Source organism: Mus musculus, chromosome 7, assembly GCF_000001635.26.
Source record: "Mus musculus strain C57BL/6J chromosome 7, GRCm38.p6 C57BL/6J".
Classification (NCBI taxonomy): Eukaryota; Metazoa; Chordata; class Mammalia; order Rodentia; family Muridae; genus Mus; species Mus musculus.
In genome coordinates, this window is record NC_000073.6 from 61,730,726 (window position 1) to 61,758,065 (window position 27,340).

The 27,340-nt window shown below is 39.2% G+C and overlaps 1 long non-coding RNA gene and 3 other non-coding genes across 4 annotated transcripts in view; all 4 read right to left on the reverse strand.

The window, feature by feature from the left end:
• A230057D06Rik (RIKEN cDNA A230057D06 gene) overlaps positions 1–27,340 on the reverse strand; it is a 221,725-nt gene that overhangs the window by 24,876 nt on the left and 169,509 nt on the right. The gene's annotated exons all lie outside the window — the stretch shown is intronic.
• Mir344e (microRNA 344e) lies at positions 4,812–4,877 on the reverse strand. Its single transcript, NR_037284.1, has one exon. It is a non-coding gene; the product is annotated as a microRNA 344e (primary transcript).
• On the reverse strand, positions 8,625–8,684 carry Mir344h-1 (microRNA 344h-1). The gene has a single exon (NR_049201.1). It is a non-coding gene; the product is annotated as a microRNA 344h-1 (primary transcript).
• Mir344h-2 (microRNA 344h-2) lies at positions 11,641–11,700 on the reverse strand. The gene has a single exon (NR_049202.1). It is a non-coding gene; the product is annotated as a microRNA 344h-2 (primary transcript).

A 27,340-nucleotide genomic window follows, 5' to 3' on the forward strand; every position in this document is an offset into this window, starting at 1 on the left:
TTCAAAAAAGAAGGGATTATATTAACAGAAAAGTAAATAAATGGTAGAAAAAAGCTGGGTATTTTTTTTTCCTCCTCTCTGCACTGAGCAACAAAAAAGCAAGTCAGTGGAACCTGGGAGATGGTCATATTTCTGTCTCCTTCTGCCAAGCTTTAAGCTATTTGCCAGAGATCGCTGATTCTTTTTGAACACACTTTGACTCTTATCTTACAATTTTTGCTGCCTGCTGACCAATTGTGATGTGCTTTAGTTTCCTTTTCCCATTCAACTATTGTATGCTCTGTGTATAGCATTTTCTTGAAAATATAATATGCATTCCTGAACTCTCAAAGTGTTGATTAATACTAAGTATATTATTCTGCCCATGACCTATTCCATGTGTACTTACTTTGTAAGAAATGCTGCAGTGGGTTTTTGCCTATTGACAGCATTGTTTGCCTTACAGAACCTTTGCAATTTTATGAGGTCCTATTTTTTTGATTCTTGATATTAAAGCATATGCCATTGGTGTTTTGTTCAGGAACTTTTCCCCTGTCCCCATGTGTTCAAGACTTCTCCCCACATTCTCTTCTATTTCTTTCAGTGTATCTGGTTTTATGTGGAGGTCCTTGATCTACTAGGACTAGGCCTTTGGACAGGGACATCAGAATGGATCAATTTGCTTTTGTCTACATGTTAACTGCTAGTTGAACCACCACCATTTGTTGAAAATGCTGTCATTTTTACTCTGGATGGTTTTAGCTCCGTTGTCAAAGATCAAGTAACCATACCTATGTGGCTTCATTCTGGGTCTTCAATTCTATTCCAGTGATCTATCTGACTGTACCTGTGCCAAAACCATGTAGTTTTATCGCTATTGTTCTGTAGTACAGCTTGAGGTCAGGAATGCTGATTTTCCCAGAAGTTATTTTATTGTTGAAATAGTTTTTGCTATCCTGGGTGTTTTGTTATTCCAAATGATTTTGAGAATTGTTCTTCCTAATACTATGAAGAATTGAGTTGTAATTTTGATGGGGATTGCATTGAATCTGTAGATTGCTTTTGGCAATATGAACCCTAGAAGTAGGACTCCTGAGAACTGAATAAACCTACTAAAAATGGGGAACAGAGCTAAACAGCAAATTTTTAAATGAGGAAACTTGATTGGCCAAGAAGCACCTAAAGAATTGTTCAACATCACTAGTCATTAGGAAAATCAAAATCAAAACAACTCTGAGATTCCACCTTATAACAGTCAGAATAGCTAAGGTGAAAATCTCAGGTAACAGCAGATTCTGGCAAGGATGTGGAAAAAGAGGAATGCTCCTCCATTATTGGTGGGATTGCAAGCTGGTAAAACCACTCTGGAATTCATTCTAGCAGTTCCTCAGATAATTTTACCTAATACTACCTGAGGACCATTCCCAGACATATACCCAGAAGATGCTTTGAAATGTAATTATGATACATTCTCCACTATGTCCATTACACTCATATTTATAATAGCCAGAAGCTGGAAACAACCCAGGTGTCTCTCCAGAGAGGAATGAATATAGAAAATGTGGTACATATACATAATTTAATACTGCACAGCTATTAAAAACAATGACTTCATAAAATTTACAGGATGGATGGAACATAAAAATATCCTGAGTGAAGTAACTCAGTCACAAAAGATAAAACACGGTATGTACTCACTGATTGATAGGTGAATATTAGCCTAAAACATCAGACTACCCAAGATTTAATTCACAGACCATATGAAGCCCAAGACAAAGGAAAACCAAATTGTGGATGCTTATGAGCTTTTTAGAAGGGTGAACAAAATACTCACAGGAGGAAATACAGAGACAATATGTAAAGCATAGACTGAAGGAAAAGCCATCTAGACAATGCCCCACCAGGGGATCCATCCCATATACAGTCATCAAACCCATATATTACTGTGGATTCTCAGAAGTGTTTGCTGATGGAAGCATGATATGGCTGTCTACTGGGAGGTATTGACAGAGCCTGACAAAGACAGAGGCAGAAGCTTGCAGCCAACATTAGACTGAACCCGCGGATCCCAGAAGGAGGAGTTGGAGAAGGGATTGAAGGAGCAGAGGGGGTTTACAGCACCATGGAAAAAGCAACAGTGTCAACAGGCCAAACCCCTCCCCCTGGAGCTCCTGGGGAATGGACCACCATCCAAAAATACACATTGGGAAACCCATGGCGCTGGCCACATATTTGGCAGAGGATGGCCTTGTTGGGCATCAGTGGAAGGAGAGGCCCTTGGGACTGAGGGTGTCTGACTCCCCAGCATAGGGTAATTTTAGGACAGGAAGAGAGTAGTGGGTGGAGATGTGGGGGAGTACACTCATAGTGGCAGGACAAGGAGGGAGTGGGATAGGGTGTTTCTGTTTGGGAGACATGGAAAGAGAAAAATATTTGAAATGAAAATAAAGAAAATATTCAATAAAAAGAAAAAAGAAAAAATAGAAAAGTGCAGTGTCCCATGAATCTGAAAAAATATTAAATGCAACTCAGTGTGAAAACAATGTTTATATCCTGTGTTTATTCACATCAAAACGTTGCATATGTGGACCTTTCAATGTGTGACTTTTTGCTAAATTTTTTCAAATTTTATTGGATAATTTCTTTATTTATATTTCAAAAGTTATACTGTTTCCCCATTTCCTCCCCAGAAAAACCTATCCAATACTCCCTCACACTGCTTCTATTTGGCTGTTTCCCCCAACCACCCAGCCAAACTGTCACAAGCTGAAGATTGAATGCTATATCATCTTTGCAGAAGGCACAGCCCTGCATGACCGAGGCAAGAAATGGACAGTAGAAGCAGATTCCTGAATTTCACATGTGGAGACTGTCCCTGTATAGGAACTAAAAGCCAACGAATCAGAGCATGGTGGCTCTGAAACAAACTAGCACTTTGCTTGGAGCTGTCTACTGGCTCCATCTCCAGTCAGTTACTGAAACACTCTTCCTTGTCTTTACTACCATACAGTCGGGCTTTGATTATACCCAGGACCAGATGAGTCCTGAAATATAGCCAGAAGCCTGACTGATCAAATCCTTCCCAGTGGACATATTTATTTGCTCTCCTTGCTTCTGATTGATGGAGAATGGAATAGGATCCAATCAGGAGATAGAGCTCATATTTAGGCATTGACATCAAAGCCTGCAGTTACCTTGGAGATCTCCATCAGTACTGCTTATTGATACCTCAACCCCCTCCACCCTAGTTTCCCAGAAGGAAATTGATAAATTGAAAGTGAAGGGCAGAAAAAAAAACCTGCTTTACCTTCTTTTCTCTGCACTGACTTACAGAAAAAGAAGTCAGTAGAATCTTGGGGGATGGTCCTATTTCTGGCTCCTTCTGCCTAGCTTTAAGCTATTAGCCAGAAATGTGCTGTTTCTTTTTTAGCCCACTTATTGTAACATTAATCTTCTGTATTTTGCTGCCTGCTGAACAATTGTGATGTGCATTTTTCAACTTATCCAATTTATCTGTTACATGCTCTGTGTATGAACTTTCCTTGAAAATATAATATGTATCCACAAAGAGGTGTTTGTCTATTTAGTTTAATATTCAGCTCATGCCTAGCTCTACCTGTATTCGGGTGGTATTAAAAGCTGCAGTTTTCCATAAATCTGAAAAATAATAAATGCTACTGAGTGTTGAAACAATGCTTACATGGTATGAATATTCACATCAAAATATGGTATATGTGGAATATTTAATGTGTGGATTGTTTTCTATATTTCTATACTGGATATTTTCTTATTTAAATTTAAAATTGTATGCCCATTCCACAATTCCCTCCCAGAGAAACCTGTCCAATCTCCCCTCCCACTGGTGCTATGAGGATGTTCTCCACACACACAATCCCACTACCCCACCCTGGCTTTCACCTACATTGGGGCATTTAGCCTTATGAGAGACAAGCCCCTCTACTCTGATTGAAGCCTGACTCAGAATTCTTCTGCTACTTATGAGGCTGGAGACATGGTTCTCTCCTTGTGTACTCTTTGGTTGGTGGTTTAATTCCTGGGACCTCTATGGGGGCTATGTATAGTTGATAATGTTGTTCTTCCTATAGGGTTGCAAATCCCATTCAGTTCCTTAATGTTTGGTTTTAAAGAGGTCATGGCATTTTCTGATGCATATAGAGCTGTAAATTTATTTCTACCTTCAGGAATGTATTAATAAAATAAAACAGTTCAAAATTATACAGATTTTATGACAGAGACCTGATTTCAAAAAAAAAAATAGAATGAAAATATCATGAAATCTTAGGACAACCTGAGAGAAAAGCATTTAGAAAATCTAGTAAACAACAACAAAAGTATCACCATAAACAATGGTTGCAATGTTGAATGCCTTTGGCTATTAATGGTAACATGCTACCAGCATCACTGTCATAACACTGCTTGGATTGTGGGTATGGTAGTTTCTCTGCCTGTTAATCACATCTAATTTTTCTTATACTCAAATCTGGTATGTTGAGCACCTCTGCTGCCATCGTGGTACTCACAGTGGCTGATCTAAAAACATGAAAATGCCAAAATTGTTCTGTAGTCTGTGTCACAAGCTGAAGATTGAATGTTGTATCTTCATTACAGAAGGCACAGCCCTGCATGACCGAGGCAAGAAATGGACAGCAGATGCCTGAATTTCACATGTGGAGGCATTCCCTGTACAGGAACTAGGAGCCAAAGAATCAGAGAATGGAGGCTCTGAAACAAAAAAAAGCAGTTTGCTTGGAGCTGTCCACTGGCTCCATCTCTTGTCAGTTACAGAAGCACTCTTCCTTGTCTTTAGCACCATATAGTCAGGCTTTGGTTATATCCAGGACCAGGTAAGTCCTGGAATATAGCCAGAAGCCTGACTGATCAAATCCTTCCCTGCAGACCAATTTATTTGGTCTCCTGGCTTCTGATTGATGGAGAATGTGCATTCAAATAGAGAATGGAATGAGATCCAATCAGAAGAGAGATCTCATATCTAGGCATGGACAGCAGAGCCTGCAGTAACCTTGGATATCTACATCAGTGCTGGTGATTCATAACTCATACACTCCTCCCTGCCTTCCCAGAAGAAATGAGAATAATTGAAAGTGAAGTGCAGAAAAAAACTGTTTTACCCTCTCTTCTCTTCACTGACCTACAGAAAAATACCTCACTGAACACTTTGGGGTGGTCCTATTTCTGCCTTATTGATTATCTTTAAGCTATTTTACAGGGATGCTCTGTTAGCTTTTGAGCCCACTCACCGTATTTCTTGACATTTTTGCTGCCTACTGGGCAATTGTATTGTGCCTTTGTCTCCTTTTCCAATTTAACAATTGTATGCTCTGTATATACTCTTTACTTGAAAAAATATTATTTATTCTTGCATCTAGAAAGAATTGTTTTAATACCAAGGTTAATATTCTGCCCATTCCCTAGTCCATGATTACTCAGTTTCAATGAAAAGCTGCAGTGGTCCATAAATCTGAAATATAATAAATGCAACTCAGTGTTGTAAACAATGTTTGTGTGCTATATTATTCACATCAAATATGGTGGATGGAAAATATTTGAAGTGTGGTATTGTTTTCCATTTTTTTGGATATTTTATATTTACATTTCAGATGTTACACCCTTTACCAGAGTCCTCCACAGGAACCCCCTGGGAAATCTTATATAAGTATGTTACTTTACCCAATTACACACAAAATACTGGCACCCTGCCCTGGTATTCTCCTAGAATGGGTCATAAAGCTTTCTCAGGACTAAGGGCCTCTCCAGTGATTGATGCCTGGCAATGCTTTCCTCTGCTACCTATGAGCATGGAGACCTAGGTCCCTCTTTTTGAACTCTTTTTGATGGTTTTGTCCCTGGGACTTCTGGGAGAGTGAGTCTAAATAATTGATATTGTTCTTCTTGCTATAGGGTTGCAGACCACTTTCAATTCCTTAATGTGTGGTTTTAAAGAGGCCATAGCATTTTCTGATGCATATAAAGCTGTAATCTTATTTCTACCTTCAGGAATGTATTAATCAAATAAAACAATTCAAAATTATCCAGGTTTTATGACAGGGCCTGATCTCTAAAGATAGAATGAAAATATGAAGGAATCTTAGGACTTCAGGTATCCACAAGTACAAGCTCACAAAGAAAATTCATGTTTCTATTTCTTCCTTTACCTTGTGTAATACCTAGGTAGAGGTGATCAGGTAATCATTTATTGATTTCCTTAAATGGCTCATGACTCTCCAGAGCTGTAAGGTTGCAAAGGACTGACCTAGGAAAAAAAGCATGTACAAAATCTAGTAAACAATAATAAAAATATCACAATAAACAATGGTTGTAATGTTAGATGTCTTTGCCCATTAATGGTAACATGCTACCAGCATCACTGACCCAAGAGTGCTTGGGTTCTGGGTATGGTTATTTCTGTGTCTGTCAGTTACATCTGATTTTTCTTATAGTCCAAGGGAGTATGTTGAAGACATATGCTGCCATATAGGTTCTCACGGTGGCTTATCTAAGAATATAAAAGGGTCAAAATTACCTCCTCTGTGTCACAAGGTGAATACTAAATATTATATCTTTTGTGCAAATGTACATCCTGCATGATTGAGGCAAGGAGTGGACAGAAAAAGCAGATACTTGTTTTACATGTGGAAAACTCCCAGTACAGGTACTAGAAGCCAAGGATTCAGAGCATGGAGGCTCTGAAACAAACAAGTACTCTTCTTGCAGCTTTCCACAGTCTCCATCTCCTCTTAGTTACAGAAGCACTCTTCCTTGTCTTTAGTACCATACAGTCGGGCTTAGTTATACCCAGGACCAGATGAGTCCTGCAATAACCAGAAGCCTGACTGATCAAATCCTTCCCAGTGGACAAACTTATTTGCTCACCTTGCTTCTGATTGATGGGGAATGTGCATTCAAATAGGGAATGGAATGCATTCCATTCAGGAGAGAGAGCTCATATCTAGGCTTTGACATCAAAGCCTCAGTTACCTTGGAGATCTCCACTAGTGCTGTTTATTCATAACTCAAACTCCCCACCCTAGTTTCCCAGAAGGAAGTAGATAAAGTGAAATGGAAGGCCAGAAAAAAAAACTGCTTTACCTTCTTTTCTCTGCACTGACTCACAGAAAAAGAAGTCACTAGAACCTGGGAAATGGTCCTATTTCTGCCTCCTTCTGCCTAGCTTTAAGCTATTTGCCAGAATTGTGCTGTTTCTTTTTTAGCCCACTTGTTGTTACTTTTATCTTCCATTTTTTTCAGCCTGCTAACCAATTGTAATGTGCCTTTGTCTCCTTTTCCAAATTAACTGTTACATTCTCTGGGCATAAACTTTCCTTTAAACTATAGTATGTATCCAAAAAGAGGTGTTTGACTATTTAGTTTAATATTCAGCCCATGCCTAACTCTACCTGTACTTAGATGGTAGTAAAAGCTGCAGTTTTCCATAAATCTGAAAAATAATAAATGCTACTAAGTGTTGAAACAATGCTTACATGCTATAATTATTCACATCAAAATATGGTGTATGTGGAACGTTTAATGTGTGGATTGTTTTCTATATTTCTATACTGGATATTTTCTTATTTCTATTTAAAATTGTATGCACATTCCCCAATTCCCTCCCAGAAAATCCTGTCCAATCTCCCCTCCCACTGGTCCTATGAGGATGTTCTCCACACACAATCCCACTACCCCACCCTGGCTTTCATCTACATTGGGGCATTTAGCCTTATCAGGAACAAGCCCCTCTACTCTGATTGAAGCCTGGCTCAGAATTCTTCTGCTACTTATGAGGCTGGAGACATGGTTCTCTCCTTGTGTACTCTTTGGTTGCTGGTTTAATTCCTGGGACCTCTATGGGGGCTATGTATAGTTGATCATGTTGTTCTTCCTATAGGGTTGCAAATCCCATTCAGTTCCTTAATGTTTGGTTTTAAAGAGGTCATGGCATTTTCTGATGCATATAGAGCTGTAAATTTATTTCTACCTTCAGGAATGTATTAATCAAATAAAACAGTTCAAAATTATCCAGATTTTATGGCAGAGACCTGATTTCAAAAAAATAGAATGAAAATATCATGAAATCTTAGGACAACCTGAGAGAAAAGCATGTAGAAAATCTAGTAAAAAACAACAAAAGTATCACCATAAACAATGGTTGCAATGTTGAATGCTTTTGGCCATTATGGTAACATGCTACCAGCATCACTGTCATAACACTGCTTGGATTGTGGGTATTGTTGTTTCTCTGCCTGTTAATCACATCTAATTTTTCTTATATTCAAATCTGGTATGTTGCAGACCTCTGCTGCCATAGTGGTACCCACAGTGGCTGATATAAAAACATGAAAATGCCAAAATTGTCCTGTAGTTTTTGTCACAAGCTGAAGATTGAATGTTGTATCTTCATTGCAGAAGGCACAGCCCTGCATGACAGAGGTAAGAAATGGACAGCAGATGCCTGAATTTCACATATGGAAATCTTCCCTGAACAAGTACTAGGAGCTAAAGAATCAGAGTATAGAGGCTCTGAAACAAACAAGCACTTTGCTTGGAGCTGTCCACTGGCTCCACCTCTTGTCAGTTACAGAAGCACTCTTCCTTGTCTTTAGTACCATACAGTCGGGCTTTGGTTATACCCAGGACCAGGTATGTCCTGGAATATAGCCAGAAGCCTGACTGATCAAATCCTTCCCTGCAGACCAATTTATTTGCTCTCCTTGCTTCTGATTGATGGGGAATGTGCATTCAAATAGGGAAAGGAATGAGATCCAATCAGGAGAGAGATCTCATCTCTGGGCACAGACAGCAGAGCCTACAGTAACCTTGGAGATCTACATCAGTGCTACTGATTCATACCTCATACCCTCCTCCCTGCCTTCCCAGAAGAAAATAGAAAAATTGAAAGTGAAGGGCAGAAAAAAAAAACTGTTTTCCTTTCTCTTCCCTTCACTAACTAAAAGAAACCAATTCACTGAGAACTTTGGGGTGGTCCTATTTCTGCCTCATTGCCTAGCTTTAAGCTATTTGACAGAGATGCTCTGTTAGCTTTTGAGCCCACTCACTATCTCTCTTGAAATTTTTGCTGCCTACTGACCAATTGTATTGTGCCTTTGTCTCCTTTTCTAATTTAACTCTTGTATGCTCTGTTTATAGCCTTTCCTTGAAAAAAATAGTATTTATTCATGCATCTAGAAAGAATTGTTTTAATACCAAGTTTAATATTCTGCCCATTCCCTAGTCCATGAGTACTCAGGTTGAATGAAAAGCTGCAGTGTTCCATAAATCTGAAATATAATAAATGCAACGCAGTGTTGCAAATAATGTTTGTGTGCTATATTATTCACATCAAATATGGTGGATTGAAAATATTTAAAGTGTGGTATTGTTTTCAATTTTTTTTTTGTTTTGGATTTTTTATATTAACATTTCAGATGTTACACCCTTTACCTGATTCCTCCTCAAGAACCCCCTGGGAAATGTCATATAAGTATGTTAACTTACCCAATTACACACACAATACTGCCCCCCTGCCCTGGTATTCTCCTAGAATGGGTCATAAAGCTTTCTCAGGACTAAGGCCCTCTCAAGTAATTGATGCCTGGCAATGTTTTCATCTGCTACCTATGAGCATGGAGACCTAGGTCCCTCTTTGTGTACTCTTTTTGATGGTTTAGTCCCTGGGACTTCTGGCAGGGTGAGTCTAGATAATTGACATTGTTCTTCTTCCTATGGGGTTGCAGACCACTTTCAATTCTTTAATGTTTGGTTTTAAAGAGGCCATAGCATTTTCTGATGCATATAAAGCTGTAATCTTATTTCTATCTTCAGGTATTTATTAATCAAATAAAACAGTTCAAAATTATCCAGGTTTCATGACATGGCCTGATCTCTAAAGATAGAATGAAACTATGAAGAATTCTTAGGAATTCAGGTATCCACAAGTAAAAGATCACTAAGAAAACTAATGTTTCTTTTTCTTCCTTTACCTTGTGTAATACCTAGGTAGAGGTGATCAGGTAATCATTTATTGATTTCCCTAAATGGCTCATGACTCTCCAGAGCTGTAAGGTAGCAAAGCACTGACCTGAGAAAAAAAGCATGTACAAAATCTAGTAAACAATAATAAAAATATCACAATAAACAATGGTTGCAATGTTGAATGTCTTTGCCCATTAATGGTAACATGCTAACAGCATCACTGACCCAAGAGTGACCAGTTCTGTTTCTTTTTGAGCCCACTTATTGTAACATTAATCTTCTGTATTTTGCTGCCTGCTGGCAAATAGTGATGTGCCTTTGTCTCCTTTCCCAATTTATCTGTTACATGCTCTGTGTATAAACTTTCCTTGAAAATATAATATGTATCCACAAAGAGGTGTTTGACTATTGAGTTTAATATTCAGCCCATGCCTAGCTCTACCTGTATTTAGATGGTAGTAAAAGTTGCAGTTTTCCATAAATCTGAAAAATAATAAATGCTACTGAGTGTTGAAACAATGCTTACATGCTATGATTATCCACATCAAAATATGGTATATGTGGAATATTTAATGTGTGGATTGTTTTCTATATTCCTATACTGGATATTTTCTTATTTCCATTTAAAATTGTATGCCCATTCCCCCATTCACTCCCAGAAAACCCTGTCTAATCTCCCCTCCCACTGGTCCTATGAGGATGTTTTCCACACACACAATCCCACTACCCCACCCTGGCTTTCACCTACATTGGGGCATTTAGCCTTATCAGGAACAAGCCCCTCTACTCTGATTGAAGCCTGGCTCAGAATTCTTCTGCTACTTATGAGGCTGGAGACATGGTTCTCTCCTTGTGTACTCTTTGGTTGGTGGTTTAATTCCTGGGACCTCTATGGGGGCTATGTATAGTTGATCATGTTGTTCTTCCTATAGGGTTGCAAATCCCATTCAGTTCCTTAATGTTTGGTTTTAAAGAGGTCATGGCATTTTCTGATGCATATAGAGCTGTAAATTTATTTCTACCTTCAGGAATGTATTAATCAAATAAAACAGTTCAAAATTATACCGATTTTATGGCAGAGACTGATTTCAAAAAAATAGAATGAAAATATCATGAAATCTTAGGACAACCTGAGAGAAAAGCATGTAGAAAATCTAGTAAAAAACAACAAAAGTGTCACCATAAACAATGGTTGAAATGTTGAATGCCTTTGGCCATTAATGGTAAGATGCTACCAGCATCACTGTCATAACACTGCTTGGATTGTGGGTATGGTTGTTTCTCTGCCTGTTAATCACATCTAATTTTTCTTATACTCAAATCTGGTATGTTGCGGACCTCTGCTGCCATAGTGGTACCCACAGTGGCTGATATAAAAACATGAAAATGCCAAAATTTTTCTGTAGTTTGTGTCACAAGCTGAAGTTTGAGTGTTGTATCTTCATTGCACAAGGCACAGCCCTGCATGACAGAGGTAAGAAATGGACAGCAGATGCCTGAATTTCACATATGGAAATCTTCCCTGAACAAGTACTAGGAGCCAAAGAATCAGAGTATAGAGGCTCTGAAACAAACAAGCACTTTGCTTGGAGCTGTCCACTGGCTCCACCTCTTGTCAGTTACAGAAGCACTCTTCCTTGTCTTTAGTACCATACAGTCGGGCTTTGGTTATACCCAGGACCAGGTATGTCCTGGAATATAGCCAGAAGCCTGACTGATCAAATCCTTCCCTGCAGACCAATTTATTTGCTCTCCTTGCTTCTGATTGATGGGGAATGTGCATTCAAATAGGGAAAGGAATGAGATCCAATCAGGAGAGAGATCTCATCTCTGGGCACGGACAGCAGAGCCTACAGTAACCTTGGAGATCTACATCAGTGCTGCTGATTCATACCTCATATCCTCCTCCCTGCCTTCCCAGAAGAAATGAGAAAAATTGAAAATGAAGGGCAGAAAAAAAAAACTGTTTTCCTTTCTCTTCCCTTCACTAAATAACAGAAAAACAACTCACTGAAAACTTTGGGGTGGTCCTATTTCTGCCTCATTGCCTAGCTTTAAGCTATTTGACAGAGATGCTCTGTTTGCTTTTGAGCCCACTCACTGTCTCTCTTGAAATTTTTGCTGCCTACTGACCAATTGTATTGTGCCTTTGTCTCCTTTTCTAATTTAACCCTTGTATGCTCTGTTTATAGCCTTTCCTTGAAAAAAATAGTATTTATTCATGCATCTAGAAAGAATTGTTTTAATACCAAGTTTAATATTCTGCCCATTCCCTAGTCCATGAGTACTCAGGTTGAATGAAAAGCTGTAGTGTTCCATAAATCTGAAATATAATAAATGTAACTCAGTGTTGCAAATAATGTTTGTGTGCTATATTATTCACATCAAATATGGTGGATGGAAAACATTTAAAGTGTGGTATTGTTTTCAATTTTTTTTTGTTTTGGATTTTTTATATTAACATTTCAGATGTTACACCCTTTACCTGATTTCTCCCCAAGAACCCCCTGGGAAATGTCATATAAGTATGTTACCTTACCCAATTACACACACAATACTGCCCCCCTTCTGATTGATTGGAAATGTGCATTCAAATATGGAATGGGTCGTGATTCAATCAGGAGAAATCTCATATCTATGCATGGACAGCATAGCCTGCAGTTACCATGGAGATCTACCTCTGTGCTGCTGATTCATATATCAATCCCCTCCTCGCTGGGTTCCTGGCCGGAAGTAGAAGAAAAATTATAATTGAATGGCAGGAGGAAAAAAGCTGCTTTGCCTTCTCTTCACTGACTAACAGAAAAAGAAGTCAGTGGAATCTTGTCTATGGTCCTATTTCTGCCTCCTTCTGCCTAGCTTTAAGCGATTTGCCAGATATGCACTGTTTCATTTCGAGCCCTCTCCTTTGGTCTCATATCTTGCAATTTTTGCTGCCTGCTGGCCAATTGTGTTGTGCCTTTGTCTTCTTTTCCAAATCAACTTTTGCATGCTCTGTTTATAGGCTTTCTTTGAATATATAATGTTTATCCGTGTATACACAATAAAGTGTTTGACTACTAAGTTTAATATTATGTCCATTCCCTATTCAACCTGTACCCACTTTGTCTGAAAAGCTGCATTGTTGCATAAATCTGGAAAATATTATACCACTCAGTGTTGAAAACATGCTTACATGCTATGATTGTTCACATCAAAATATGTTGTATGTGAAACATTCAATGTGTGGATTGTTTTCTATATTTCTTTATTTCACTATTTCAGATATTTTCAATATTTCAGATATTTTCTTTACATTTCAAACGTTATCTCCCTTCCCCTATTCCCCCCACAAGAACATACTGTCCAATCCCACTGCTTCTATGAGAATGTTCACCCACCTATCTACCTACTCAATCCTAGCACTAAACCCTGGTATTCACCTACATTGGGCCATCTAGCCTTGTCAGGAACAAAGTCCTCACCTCCCAGTAATGTCTGACAAGAGCTTTCTCTGCTAAGTAAAGCTGGAGACATGGACACTGGTTGGTTGATATTGTTCTTTTTCTACTGAGATACAAACACTTTCAGTTCCTTAATGTGTGGATTTAAAGAGGTCATGGCATTTTGTGACAAATATAAAGCGTCAATATGATTATTACTATCAGGAATGTATTAATCAAATTGGAAAATACCTAATAAAAAATAAACAAATAAAAAATAGTGTATCATAATTATCTATTTTATATGATAGAGACCTGATATCTGAAAAGAGAATGAAAATACAATGAAATATTAGGACCCTAGGTATCCAAAAGTACAAGGACCAAATGAAAATTAATATGTCCACTTCTTCCTTTACATCATGTAATAACAAGTTGGAGATGATCAGGATTTTTTTTCTGAGACAGGGTTTCTCTGTGCAGTCCTGGTTGTCCTGGAACTCACTCTGTAGTCAAGGCTGGCCCTGAACTCAGAAATCTGCCTGCCTCTGCCTCCCAAGTGCTGGGATTAAAGGTACGTGCCACCACTGTCCAGGATTTGATGTATTGATTTCCCTAAAGGGCCATGACTCTGCAGAGGTTTTAGTTAGCAAAGGAATGACTTCAAGAAAAAAATACCCATGGAAGGAGTTACAGAAACAAAGTGGGGAGCAGAGACTTAAAGAATGACAATCCAGAGACTTCCCCACCTGGGGATCCATTGCATAAACAACCACCAAATCCAGACACTATTTCAGATGCCAACAAGATTTTTCTGACAGAGGCCTGATACAGCTGTCTCCTGAAAGGCTCTGCAAGTGCCTGACAAATATAGAAGTGGATGCTCACAGACATCTATGAAATGGAGCACAGGGTTCCCAATGAAGGAGCTAGAGAAAGTACCCAAGAAGCTGTAGGGGTTTGCAAACCCATAGAAGGAACAACACTATGAGCTAACCAGTACCCCCAGAATCCTGAGAGACCAAACAACCAATCAAAGAAAACTCATGATTAGAGTTTTGGCTAGAGACTCATGGCTCTAGCTGCATATGTAGCAGTGGATGGCTTAGTCGGTCATCAATGGGAAGAGAGGCCCTTGATCCTGTGCAGGTTATATGCCCTAGTATAGAGGACTATAAGGGCCAGGAAGCAGGGGTGGGTGGATTGGTGAGCACGGGAGAGAAATAAGGGGTAGGGGTTTTTGGAGGGGAAAATGGGAAAGAGGATAACATTTGAAATATAAATATAGAAAATATCTAATAAAAATAAAATAAAAATAGAAAGAATAAAAAGAAAAAAATAAAAGCATGTAGAAAATCTAATAAACTACAAGAACAATATCACAATATACAATGCTTGAATTTTTCAAAGTTTTTGGCCATTAATGGTAACATGCTACCAGCACCACTGTCCCAAGATTGCTTAGATCACAGGAATGATAGTTTCTGTGTCTGTCAGTCACTTCTGATTTTTTAGATACCAACGTGGTATGTTGAGGACATTTGTTGCCATAGCAGTCCTCATAGTGTCTTTTATAAGAATATAAAAATGTCAGAAAATCCCTAGTCTATATCACAAGCTGAAGATAGAATGTTGTATCTTCTTTGCAGAAGGCACAGCCCTGCATTACTGGGGCAAGGAATGGAGAGCAAAAGCAGATACCTAAATTTCACATGTGGAGACCTTTCCTGTACAGGAACTAGGAGCCAAAGAATCAGAGTATGGAGGCTCTGAAACAAACAAGCACTTTGCTTGGAGCTGTCAACTGGCTCCAACTCCAGCCAGTTAAAGAAGCAATCTTCCTTGTCTTTAGTGCCATACAACCCCAGGACCTGATATGTTCTGGAATATAGCCAGAAGCTTGATTGTCAAATTCATCCTTGCAGACACATTTATTTGCTCTCCTTGCTTCTGATTGATGGGGAATATGCATTCAAATAGAGAATGGAATGAGATCCAATCAGGAAAGAGGTCTCATATCCAGGCATGGAAAGCAAAGAATGCAGCAACCTTGGAGATCTCCATCAGTGCTGCTAATTCATACCTCACTACCTCCTCGCTGGATTCCCGAAGGAAGGAGAAAAATTGAAGGTAGATATCATAAAAAAATGTTTCACCTTCTCTCTACACTGACCAACAGAAAAACAAATCAGTAGGATCTTGGGGATGTTCCTATTTCTGCCACTTTCTGCCTAGTTTTAAGCTATTTGTCAGAGATGCTCTGCTTCTGTTTGAGCCACTCACTGTGTCTCTTATCTTGTAATTTTTTTCTGCCTGATATCCAATTTTGATGTGCCTTCACCTCCTTTTCCAAGTAAACTATTGCATGTTTTGTGGATAATCTTTCCTTGAAAATAAAATGTTTATCCGTGTATCCACAGAGTGGTGTTTGACTACTAAGTTTAATATTATGCCCTTGCCCTACTCCACTTTTACTCAGTTCATGTGAAAACCTGCAGTGTCCTGTAAATCTGACAAATATTACATATAACTTGGTGTTGAAAACAGGCTATGATTATTCACATCAAACTATGGTGAATGTGGAACATTTTATGTGAGGGTTTGTTTTCTATATTTTATACTGGATATTTTCTTTATTTACATTTCAAATGTTATACCCCTTCCCCAATCACCCCCAGAATACCCTGTCTAATCCCCCTCCCACTGATTCTATGAGTATGTTCCCCCACCCAGCCACTCACCCAATTTTACCATTTCACACAGGCATTCCCCTACACTGGGTCATGTAGCCTCCACAGGACCAAGGCCCTCTCTTCCTATTGATGCCTGACAATGCCTTCCCCTTCTACATATGAGGCTGGAGACATGAGGCCCTACATGTGTGTAGGGCAGCGGGTAAGGATCTATAAAAGGGGTGGGAGAGAACCAGCATCCCGTCAAAATTCTGCTGCTCTGGGTTGGCAGATGCAGAGGATCGCCACACACTCTCCATGTGGTCCTGTGTGGGTGTCTGGCTTGTGAAGCTATGGACCCAGTCTGAAGGGTATTGACAGGGGTCAGTCCAAGATTTCTGGGCCTCATGGAGGCCAGAGATAACAGGTGTTCAGTCTCAGATATCCCAGATGCAGCTGGACACCTCAGAAGAGCTGAGAATAAAGTGGGGCCCCAGCGGTGGCTGTCAGCCCAGGAGCAAAAGAGTAGGGCACGGGGAGAGGAGGCACTGAGTGGTTCCAAGGAAGGTGAGGGTCCTTAGTCTAGATTGTGGCTGCAGCAGAGGAAGGCCTTCTGGCAGGAGGTTAGACATGGCTCTTTAGGGGAAACCCTATCCCATCATTCGAGCATGGGGGGACTTGATGGCCAGAGAAATTCTATGGTTTATGGTTTATTGTAGAAAGGCAGAGAGAAAGAGAAAAGGGAGAAAGGAAAGTGGCTAACCATGGCCATGTAGAGAGAAGGAGTGAATGGAGGGGAAAGGAGAGCTAAAGATGAGAGTAAGAAACACAAGAGCTTGAGAGATTGAGGAGGGGCTAAGCAACTCCTTTTATAGTGGGTTGGGCTACCTTGCAGTTGCCAGGTAACTGTGGGGAGGAGCAAACATGGCTATAGTCAGGTATCTATGGGAGTGGAGTCAAGCCAGAATGCCAGAAGCTTGGGGCTTCGTCTTTATGAATGATAGTCACAGAATTATGGAGTTGGGGGCTCTGTGGTTTCAGGCACCTGTCTCTGAGAACGTGGCTCACTGGTCCCTTGTAGAGTTTTCTACTGGGTTTCCAGAGCAAGCCTTGCTCAACCAAAACAGGCTGCCTTTCACAGTCCCACAAATGTGTACTCTTTGGTTAGTGGTTTAGTCCCTTGGACATCTGGGGGTCTGATTGGTTGATATTGTTGCTCTTCCTATTGGATTGCAAACCCCTTTCAGTTCATTAATGTGTGGTTTTACAGAGGCCGTGGTGTTTTCTGACACATTTAAAGTTGAGATATGATTAGTATTGTCAGGAATGTATTAATCAAAGTAATACAGTATCATAATTATTCAGGATATATTACAGAGAACTAATCTCTAAAGGCTCTATGAAAATAACATGAAATCTTGGGATTCCATGTATCAATAAGTACAATGTCACAATGAAAATTAATGTGTTCTTTTGTTCCTGTACATGGTGTAATACAAAGTTGGAGATTGTCAATGCATGATGTAGTCATTTCCCTAAAGGGCTCATGATTCTGCAGAGGTAGCAAAGGACTGACATGAAATAAAACATGTAGGAAATCTAGTAAACTAGAAGAACAATATCACAATGTACAGTGGTTGTATTGTTCAATGTCTTTGGCCATTAATGGTAACATGCTATCAGCATCACTGTCACAAGACTGCTTTGATTCTGAGCGTGGTAGTTTCTGTGTCTGTTAGTTACATCTGATTTTTCTTAGACTGGAAGATAGTATTTTGAGGACATTTGCTGCCATAGAACTTCTCACAGTGACTGACCTAGGAATATAAACTGTCAGAAAATTCCTAGACTGTGTCACAAGCTGAAGATTGAATGTTGTAACTTTACTGAAGGCACAGCCCCACATGACTGGGGCAAGGAATGGACAGTAATAGCAAATACCTGGATTTCGCATTTTGAGTCCTTCCCAGAACAGGAACTAGAAGCCAAGGATTCAGAGCATGAAGGCTCTGAGACAAACAAGCACTCTCCTTGCAGCTTTCAACTTGCTCCATCTCCTATCAGTTACAGAAGCACTTTTCCTTTTCTTTAGTACCATTCAGTCTGGCTTTGGTTATACCCAGAACCAGATAATTCCTGGAATATAGCCACAAGCCTAACTGATCAAATCCTTCCCTGCAGACAAATTTATTTGCTCTCCTTGCTTCTGATTGATGGGGAATATGCATTCAAATAGAGAATTGAATGAGATCCAATCAGAAGAGAGATCTCATATCTAGGCAATGACATCAAAGCCTCCTGTAACCTTGGAGATTTACATCAGTGCTCCTGATTCATCTCTCTCCTCCTCCTCCCGTGGATTCATGTGTGATGCAGAAAAATCTAGAGTGAATTGAAGGAAAAGCTTTTTTACCTTTTATTCTGTCTCATAGAGCAACTGAAAAATTACTGGATATCTGGGGCTGTTCCTATTTCTGGCTCCTTCTGCCTAGATCCAATGAAATTTGACAGAGGGCCTCTGATTATTTTCTGAGACTTCTGAAGATGACTCTCATCTTGCAATTGTTGCAGCTTTGCTAAATAATTGTGAGGTAACTTTGTCAGCTTTCCCAATTGTTTATATTGTGTTCTCTCATTATAGTTTTTATTCATACATTCATATCTAATAGTGTATCTTTCAAGACATGTTGGATCACTGAGTGCAATTTTCCACCTGTGTCTTCCTCCACATATACTGTTTGCCTGAAGAAACTCTGGAGTATCTTCCTGAATCTGGACAATTTTTAGAGGATTCATCTTTTAATACTATGTTTATATACTCTAGAGAGTCCTAACAGTGTGTCCTAACATGGTGTATGTGGAACAGTTAATCTGTGGTTGCAAAGATACCATGGAACTTTGTGAATCATATACAATTGTAAATTGTTTACTACTGTCAGGAAAAATATAGTCAAATGAGCAAAATTTCACAAATATCTATGATGTACCACAGAGACCTGCTTGCTAAACACAAAATGCAAATAACATGAAAAGGCTAAGTCTCTTCCTACCCACTAGTATACAGACAAAATGAAAATTACTTTGTCCAGTTCCTTATCAGTATGAAAGTCTAAGATATAGATAATTAGAAAAAGATGCATGGATTTCCCCAAAGGGATCAAACACCTCTGAAGTGTTAGAAAGAAAAGTACAGACATAGAAGAATATAAACATGCTAGAGAAATTTGTAATTGACGAAGGACAATAAAGTTGTAAACAAAGGTTGGGTTGTTGAACATCTGTAACCATTAATAGCAACATGTTGCCAGCATCAGTGTCCCAAGAGGGCTTGTTTTCTGGGTATGGTAGGATCTCTGTCTGTTAGTTACATAATGGATTTTTAGAGAGTCCAAGTATTCCTCACAGTGGGTAACCTAAGGATGTAAAATGCCAGACCATTCCTGGTCTCTGTCACTAGCTGAAGCTTGAAATCCAGAATCTTCTTTGCAGAAGAAACAGCTCTGCATGATTGAGTCAAGAAAGATATACCTCAAATATGATACTTGAATTACACATAGGGTGACAGTTCCTGTACAGGTGGCAAAGAATCAGAAACAATCACTGGTTTCCTCTGACACTGTCTCCTGTCAGTTACAGTATACTCCTTTCTCTTTGGCACCATACAGTCGGGCTTGGCTATATCAGGACCAGACTTGTCCTGGAATATAGCCAGCAGCCTGACTGATCAAATCCTTCTGTACAGAGAAATTTATTTGCTCTCCTTGCTTCTGATTGATGGAGATTTTGTATTCAAATAGAGAATGGAATCTGATCCAATCAGGAGAGAAATCTCATATCTAGGCATGGACATAAAATTCTGATGTAACCTTTTAGATCTCCATTAGAGCTGCTGATTCATCCCTGCTCATTTCCTGGCTTCCCTGAATGAAGCAAAATGTCAAAAGTGTATGGCAGGTAAGCTGTTTTTGCCTTCTTTTGTGTCCACATTGACCCACAGAGAAGCAAATCAGTGACATGTGTGATGTATGATCCTATTTATGGCTCCTTCTGCCTAGATGTAAGCCATTTGCCTAAGAGCCTCTGTTTTTGTGTGAACCTTTCTGACAATAAATCTTATCTTGCAATTATTCCTCCCAGCTGACTGATAATGATGTGCCTGTTTCTACCTCTCCCAGTGAATCTGTTGTATGCTCTTCTTATAGCACTCACTAAAACATTCATGTTTAGTAGTGTATCCTCAATTACATGCTTGGATTCTAATGTAAAATATTCTGTCCAGGCCCTGTACATCGTGTAATTAATTTGTTTAAAAAAACAACAACAACTCAGGACTGTCTTTAAAAAACACCATAATATTATTAAGAATTCAATTTTGAAAAAAATTATATGCTGTAGATATTCCCAAGAGTACATCATGTGTATGGAACATTTTATGTGTATTTGGAATGACACACAGAGATTTTCTGAAACATATACTGCTGCAAGGTTTTTACTATTCACAGCAATACCTATTCACAAACAGTTACATAGATTCTTAAATGTCTGAGAAATACCATGGAAACCTGATTGCTAAAAATAGTTTTGTAGTACAAAGACACAATGAAAATCACTGTGTACATTTCTTTTTTTTTTTTTTTAACAGAATTTAATACAAAGCTGGATGCCATCAGGCCACAATATATTAATTTCCCCAAACAAATCAAACACCACTGAACTGTTAGAAAGAAATCTCTGACATGGAAAAATAAACATCTTAGAGTATCTTGTAATTCCCAAAGTCCATTAACAGTGTAAACAAAGGTTGGATTGTTGAACATCTGTGATCATTAACAGCAACAGCCTGCCAGCACCAGGATCAAAAGAGTGCTTATTTTCTGGCTATGGTAGGATCTCTGTCTGTTATTTACAAATTGAATTTTTAGAGAGTCTAAATTTGAACCTTGCATACATTCACTGCCATAGTTTTCCTCACAGTGGGTACCATAAGGATATAAAATGTCTGAACACACCTAGTCTTTGTTACTTCCAGAAGTTTGAAATCAAAATCTTCTTTGCAGAAGACAGAGTTCTGCATGACTGAGACAAGAAAAACACACCCCAAAAGTGATACCTGAATTTCACATAGGGTGACAGTTCCCTGTACAGGAATCAGGAGTACAGGAATTGTAGAATGGAGGCTCTGAAACTATCACTGCCTTTGATAGTTTCCAATGATCCTGTCTGCTGTCAAATCTAGATGCATACTTCCTTCTCTTTTGTACCATACAGTCAGGCTTTGGTTATACCCAGGTCCAGCTAAGTCCTGGAAAATAGCCAGGTCCCTGATTGACAAAATTCCTTCCTGCAGGCAAATTTTATTTTCTCTCCTTGCTAATGATTGATGGAGTTTGAGCATTCAGATAGAGAATGGAGTCAAAACCAATTAGAAGAGATATCTCATATCTAGTCATGGACATCAAAGCCTGCTGAAATCTGGAGATCTCCATTAGAGCTGTTGACTCATCTCTTCCCCTCCTTCCTGTGTTTGGAGGCAAGAGCAACAAAACCAACAGGTTATGGTAGAAAAAACATTCTTTTACCTTCCTTTCTGTCTATATTGACACACAGAAAACAAATCAGTGGTATCTGGCAGCTGAATATTCCTGGTACACTGTACTTGATACCTTGTCACTTAACATGAACCCTTTATTTCTTTCTGTGCCTTCCAGACTTTGACACTCCTCTTTCAAATGCAGCTATGTTCTGACTATGAGGTTCTTCTGTCTAAACTGACATACAGCATAGCAAGTTATTTTTTCCTTTGTGCTGATCCTATTCCTGACTTTTTGGCCTTTGATCCTAACGACTTTCTGGGAGTCTATTTCTGTTGGAGTATTTCCTTTTTCTTTATTTGAGGGCATGCATAATTCTATAAACCATATAACTTTAATAATGGGAATATTCCATAGTGCAAATAATACTTGCACAAGGAATTGTATATATATACCATGCAGGAAATTTGTGGTCTGTGTTACCTCACTTAGTATATTTTAAGTTCAATGCATTTGCATGCAAAATTCATGATATCCTAGTTTTTTGGTTTTGTTTATTTTTAATTAATTCATTCATTTTTACAGTCCATATTTTATTCCCTCCACCTCCATCCACCCTCCAACGTTCGCATATTCCCATACCATCTCTGCACCCCCTGTTTACTCATGGATGTCCATAGTACCCAGCACAGCAGACATCTAAACTCCCTGGGGCCTCAAGTCTCTTGAGGGTTAGGTGCATCATCTCTGAATGAACACAGACCCAGCAGTCCTCTACTGGGTATGTGTTGGTATCCTCATATCAGCTGGTGTATGCAGCCTGGTTGGTGGTCTAGTGTTTGAGAGATTTCGGGGGTCCATATTAATTGAAAATGCTGGTCCTCTACAGGATCACCCTTCTCTGCTTCTTTTTTTCTTTCCTGTCTTTCTTCCTTCCTTCCTTTCTTTTCCATTTTTATTAGATTTTTTTCATTTACATTTCAAATGCTATCCCAAATGTCCCCTATACACTCGCCCACCCTGCTCCCCTACCCACCCACTCCCACTTCTTAGCCCTGGCGTTCCCCTGTACTGGGGTGTGTAAAGTTTGTAAGACCAAGGGGCCTCTCTTCCCAATGATGACAAACTAGGCCATCTTCTGATACATATGCAGCTAGAGACACAAGCTCTGGGGGTACTGGTTCGTTCATATTGTTGTTCCACCTATAGGGTTGCAGACCCCTTAAGTTTCTTGGGTACTTTCTCTAGCTCCTTCGTTGCAGACAATTTATTCCATCCAATGGATGGCTGTGAGCATCCACTTCTGTATTTGTCAGGCACTGGGAGAACCTCTCAGGAGACAGTTATATCAGGATCCTCTTAGCAAAATCTTGTTGGCCTCTGCAATAGTGTCTGGGTTGGTGGTTGTTTATGGGATGGATCCCCAGGTGGGGCAGTCTCTGGATGGTCCTTCCTTCAGTCTCTTCTCTGAACTTTGCCTCTGTAATGAAAGAAGTTGTATGAAGAAAACCCATAGCTCTGAGTGCCTCCAAAAAGAAGCTAGAGAAGGCATACACTAGCATCTTGACAGCACACCTAAAGGCTGTAGAACCAACAGAAGCAAATTCAACAAAAAGGAGTAGAGCTGAATCAAACGCAGGGCTGATATCAACCAGGTAGAAACAAAAAGAACTATACAAAGAATCAACCAAACCAGGAGATGGTTGTTTGACAAAATCAACAAGATAGATAAACCCTTAGCAAGACTAACTAGAGGGCACAAGGACAGTATCTTAATTTAAAAAATCAGAAATGAAAAGGAAGACACAACAACAGAACCTGAGGAAATCAAAAACCTCCTGAGATCCTACTGCAAATGCTTATACTCAACAAAACTGGAAAACCTGAATGAAATAGACAATTTTCTAGAATGATACCAGGTACCAAAGTCAAATCAGGATCAGATCAATGAACTAAACAGTCCCGTATTCCCTAAAGAAATAGAATCAGTCATTAATAGTCTCAAAAAAAGAAAAAAAAAAAAAAAAGCCCAGGGCCAGATGGGTTTAGTACAAATTTCTATCAGACCTTCAAAACAGACCTAATTCCAACTCTCCTCAAACTATTCCACAAAATAGAAACAGAGGTACTCTACCACATTCATTCTATGAAGCCACAATTACTCTGACACCTGAACCACACACACACTCAACAAAGAAATAGAAGATCAGACCAATTTCCCTTATGACTATCGATGCAAAAATGCTTAATAAATACTTGCAAACCGAATCCAAAAACAAATCTAAAGATCATCTGTCATGATCAAGTAGGCTTCATCCCAGGGATCCAGGAATAGTTCCAAATATGGAAATCCATCAATGTAATCCATTATATAAAGAAACTCAAAGAAAAAAACCATATGATCATCTCATTAGATTCTGAGGAAGTGTTTGACAAAGTCTGACACCCATTCATGATAAAAGTCATGGAAAGATCAGGACTTCAAGACCCACACCTAACATAATAAAAGCAATATACAGCAAACCAGTAGCTAACATCAAACTAAATGGAGAAAAACTTGAAGCAATCCCACTAAAATCAGGGACTAGACAAGTTCGCCAACTTCCTTCCTACCTCTTCAATATAGTATTTAAAATCCTAGCCAGAGCAATTCACAAGCAAAAGGAGACTAAAGGGATAAAAGTTGGAAACAAAGAAGTCCAAATATCACTATTTATAGATAATATATCAGTATCTATAAGTGACCCAAAAAATTCCACCAGAGAACTCCTAAACCTGATTAAAAAAAAAAAAACCCTCCAGTGAATGAGCTGGATATAAAATTAACTCAAACAAATTAGTGGTCTTTCTCTACCCAAAGGCTAAACAGGCTGAGAAAGAAATTAGGGAAGCAATTCTCTTCAGAGTAATCACAAATAATATAAAATATCATGTTGTGACTCTAAGCTAGTGAAAGATCTATATGACTAGAATGTCAAGTCTCTGAAAAAAGAAATTGAAGATCTCAGAAGATGGAAAAATCTCCCATGCTCATGGATTAGCCGGACTAATATAGTAAAAATGTCTATCTTGCAGAATGTAATCTACAGATTCAATGCAATCCCCATCAAAATTCGAACTCAAATCTTCACAGAGTTAGAAGGGGCAATTTGAAAATTCATTTTGTATTAAAAAACAAAAACATAAACAAAAAAACAATAACAAAAACAAACAAACAAAAAACTATTCTCAACAATAAAAGAACCTCTGCTGGAATCACCATGCCTGACCTCAAGCTATACTACAGAGCAATTGTGATTAAAACAAAATTGCATGTTACTGGTACAGCAACAGACAGGTAGGTCAATGGATAGAACTGAAGACACAGAAATGAACCACACAGTATCTATGGTCACTTGATATTTGAAAAGGGGGCTAAAACCATACAGTGGAAAGAAGACAGCATTTTCAACAAATGGTGCTAAATCAACTGGCAGTTACCATTTAGAAAAATGCAAATTGATCCATTGTTTTTTCTTTTTTATTATTAGGTATTTTCTATATATACATTTCAAATTTCAAATGCTACCCTGAAAGTTCCCCATACGCCCCCCACTCCCCTACCCACCTACTCCCATTTCTTGGCCCTGGCGTTCCCCTGTACTAAGGCATATAAAGTTCGCAAAACCAATGGACCTCTCTTCCCAGTGATGGTCGACTAGGCCATCTTCTGATACATATACAGCTAGAAACACGAGCAATGGGGAGTACTGGATTGTTCATATTGATGTTCCAACTATAGGGTTGCAGATCCATTTAGCTCCTTGGTTACATTCTCTAGCTCCTCCATTGGGGGCCCTGTGATCCATCAAATAGCTGTCTGTGAGCATCCACTTCTGTGTTTGCTAGGCCCCAGCATAGTCTCACAAGAGACAGCTATATCAGGGTCCTTTCAGCAAAACATTGCTAGTATATGCAATGGTGTAAGCATTTTGAGGCTGATTATGGGATGAATCCCCAGGTATGGCAGTCTCTAGATGGTCCATCATTTTGTCTCAGCTCCAAACTTTGTCTCTGTAACTCCTTCCATGGGTGTTTTGTTCCCAATTCTAAGAAGAGGCAAAGTGTCCACACTTTGGTCTTTGTTCTTCTTGAGTTTGATGTGTTTTGCAAATTGTATCTTCTATCTTGGGTATTCTAAGTTTCTGGGCTAATATCCACTCATCAGTGTGTTCATATCATGTGAGTTCTTTTGGGATTGGGTTACCTCACTCAGGATGATGCCCTCCAGGTCCAGACATTTGCCTAGGAATTTCATAAATTCATTCTTTTTAATAGCTGAGTAGTACTCTATTGTGTAAAGGTACCACATTTTCTGTATCCATTCCTCTGTTGAGGGATACCTGGGTTCTTTCCAGCTTCTGGCTATTGTAAATAAGGCTGCTATGAAAATAGTGGAGCATGTGTCCTTCTTACCAGTTGGAACATCTTCTGGATATATGCCCAGGAGAGATATTGTGGGATCCTCAGGTAGTACTATGTCCAATTTTCTGAGGAACCTGCAGACTGAGAAGGTGGACTCCAGAAAATCAAATAACCCCATTGAAAAATGGGGCTCAGAGCTAAACAAAGAATTCTCACCTGAGGAATACTAAATGGCTGAAAAGCACCTGATAAAATGTTCAGCATCCTTAATCATCAGGTAAATGCAAATCAAAACAACACTGAGATTCCGCCTCACAGAATGGCTAAGATCAAAAATTCAGGTGACAGCAAATGCTGGCGAGGATGTGGAGAAAAAGGAACACTCCTCCATTGTTGGTGGAATTGCAAGCTTATACAAATTGATCGATGTTTTTTGTTTTTTGTTTTTTGTTTTTTTTTTTTTTTTTTCTGCATGGCACACATTTTATTGGGATACCATTACAGCCTTTACCATACTTGGCTGGTGCTGGGAGCCAAACCAAAAGTTAACTTCTATTTTAACTTCTATTTTCCTCCTGTTTTTCAGGTGTTAGCAAATTAAGTGCCAGTAGACTTGGAACCTGGAAGTGCAGGTTCATTGGAGAATAACCTGGAAACTGGTGTTAGACATCAGCTTGTTCAGGAGTTACCCAGAAATTGATTCTAGGCATCAGTTTATTAATTAACTTGAGTTCAACCTTAGGTCAGGTTTTCTACGATAGAGAGTGAACCAAAAGATCTGGTCTCTCAAGTTGTCATTGCTGTTAGTTTTCATCTACTTATTTTGTGTTTGATTTGTTTATTTATTTTTAAATTATTTTCTTTTTTGTTGTTGTCTAGAACCATGTCTTTTTTTTTTCTTTTTTTAATGCTTTTTATTAGGTATTTTCCTCATTTACATTTCCAATGCTATCCCAAAAGTCCCCCATACCCTCCCACCCACTCTCCTACCCACCCACTCCCACTTTTTGGCCCTGGCGTTCCCCTGTACTGGGGCATATAACGTTTACAAGTCCAAAGGGCCTCTCTTTCCAGTGATGGCCTACTAGGCCATCTTTTGATACATATGCAGCTAGAGTTAAGAGCTCTGGGGTACTGGTTAGTTCATAATGTTGTTCTACCTATAGGGTTGCAGATCCCTTTAGCTCCCTGGGTACTTTCTCTAGCTCCTCCATTGGGGGCCCTGTGATCCATCCAATAGCTGACTGTGAGCATCCACTTCTGTGTTTGCCAGGCCCCGGCATAGTCTCACAAGAGACAGCTCTATCTGGGTCCTTTCAGCATA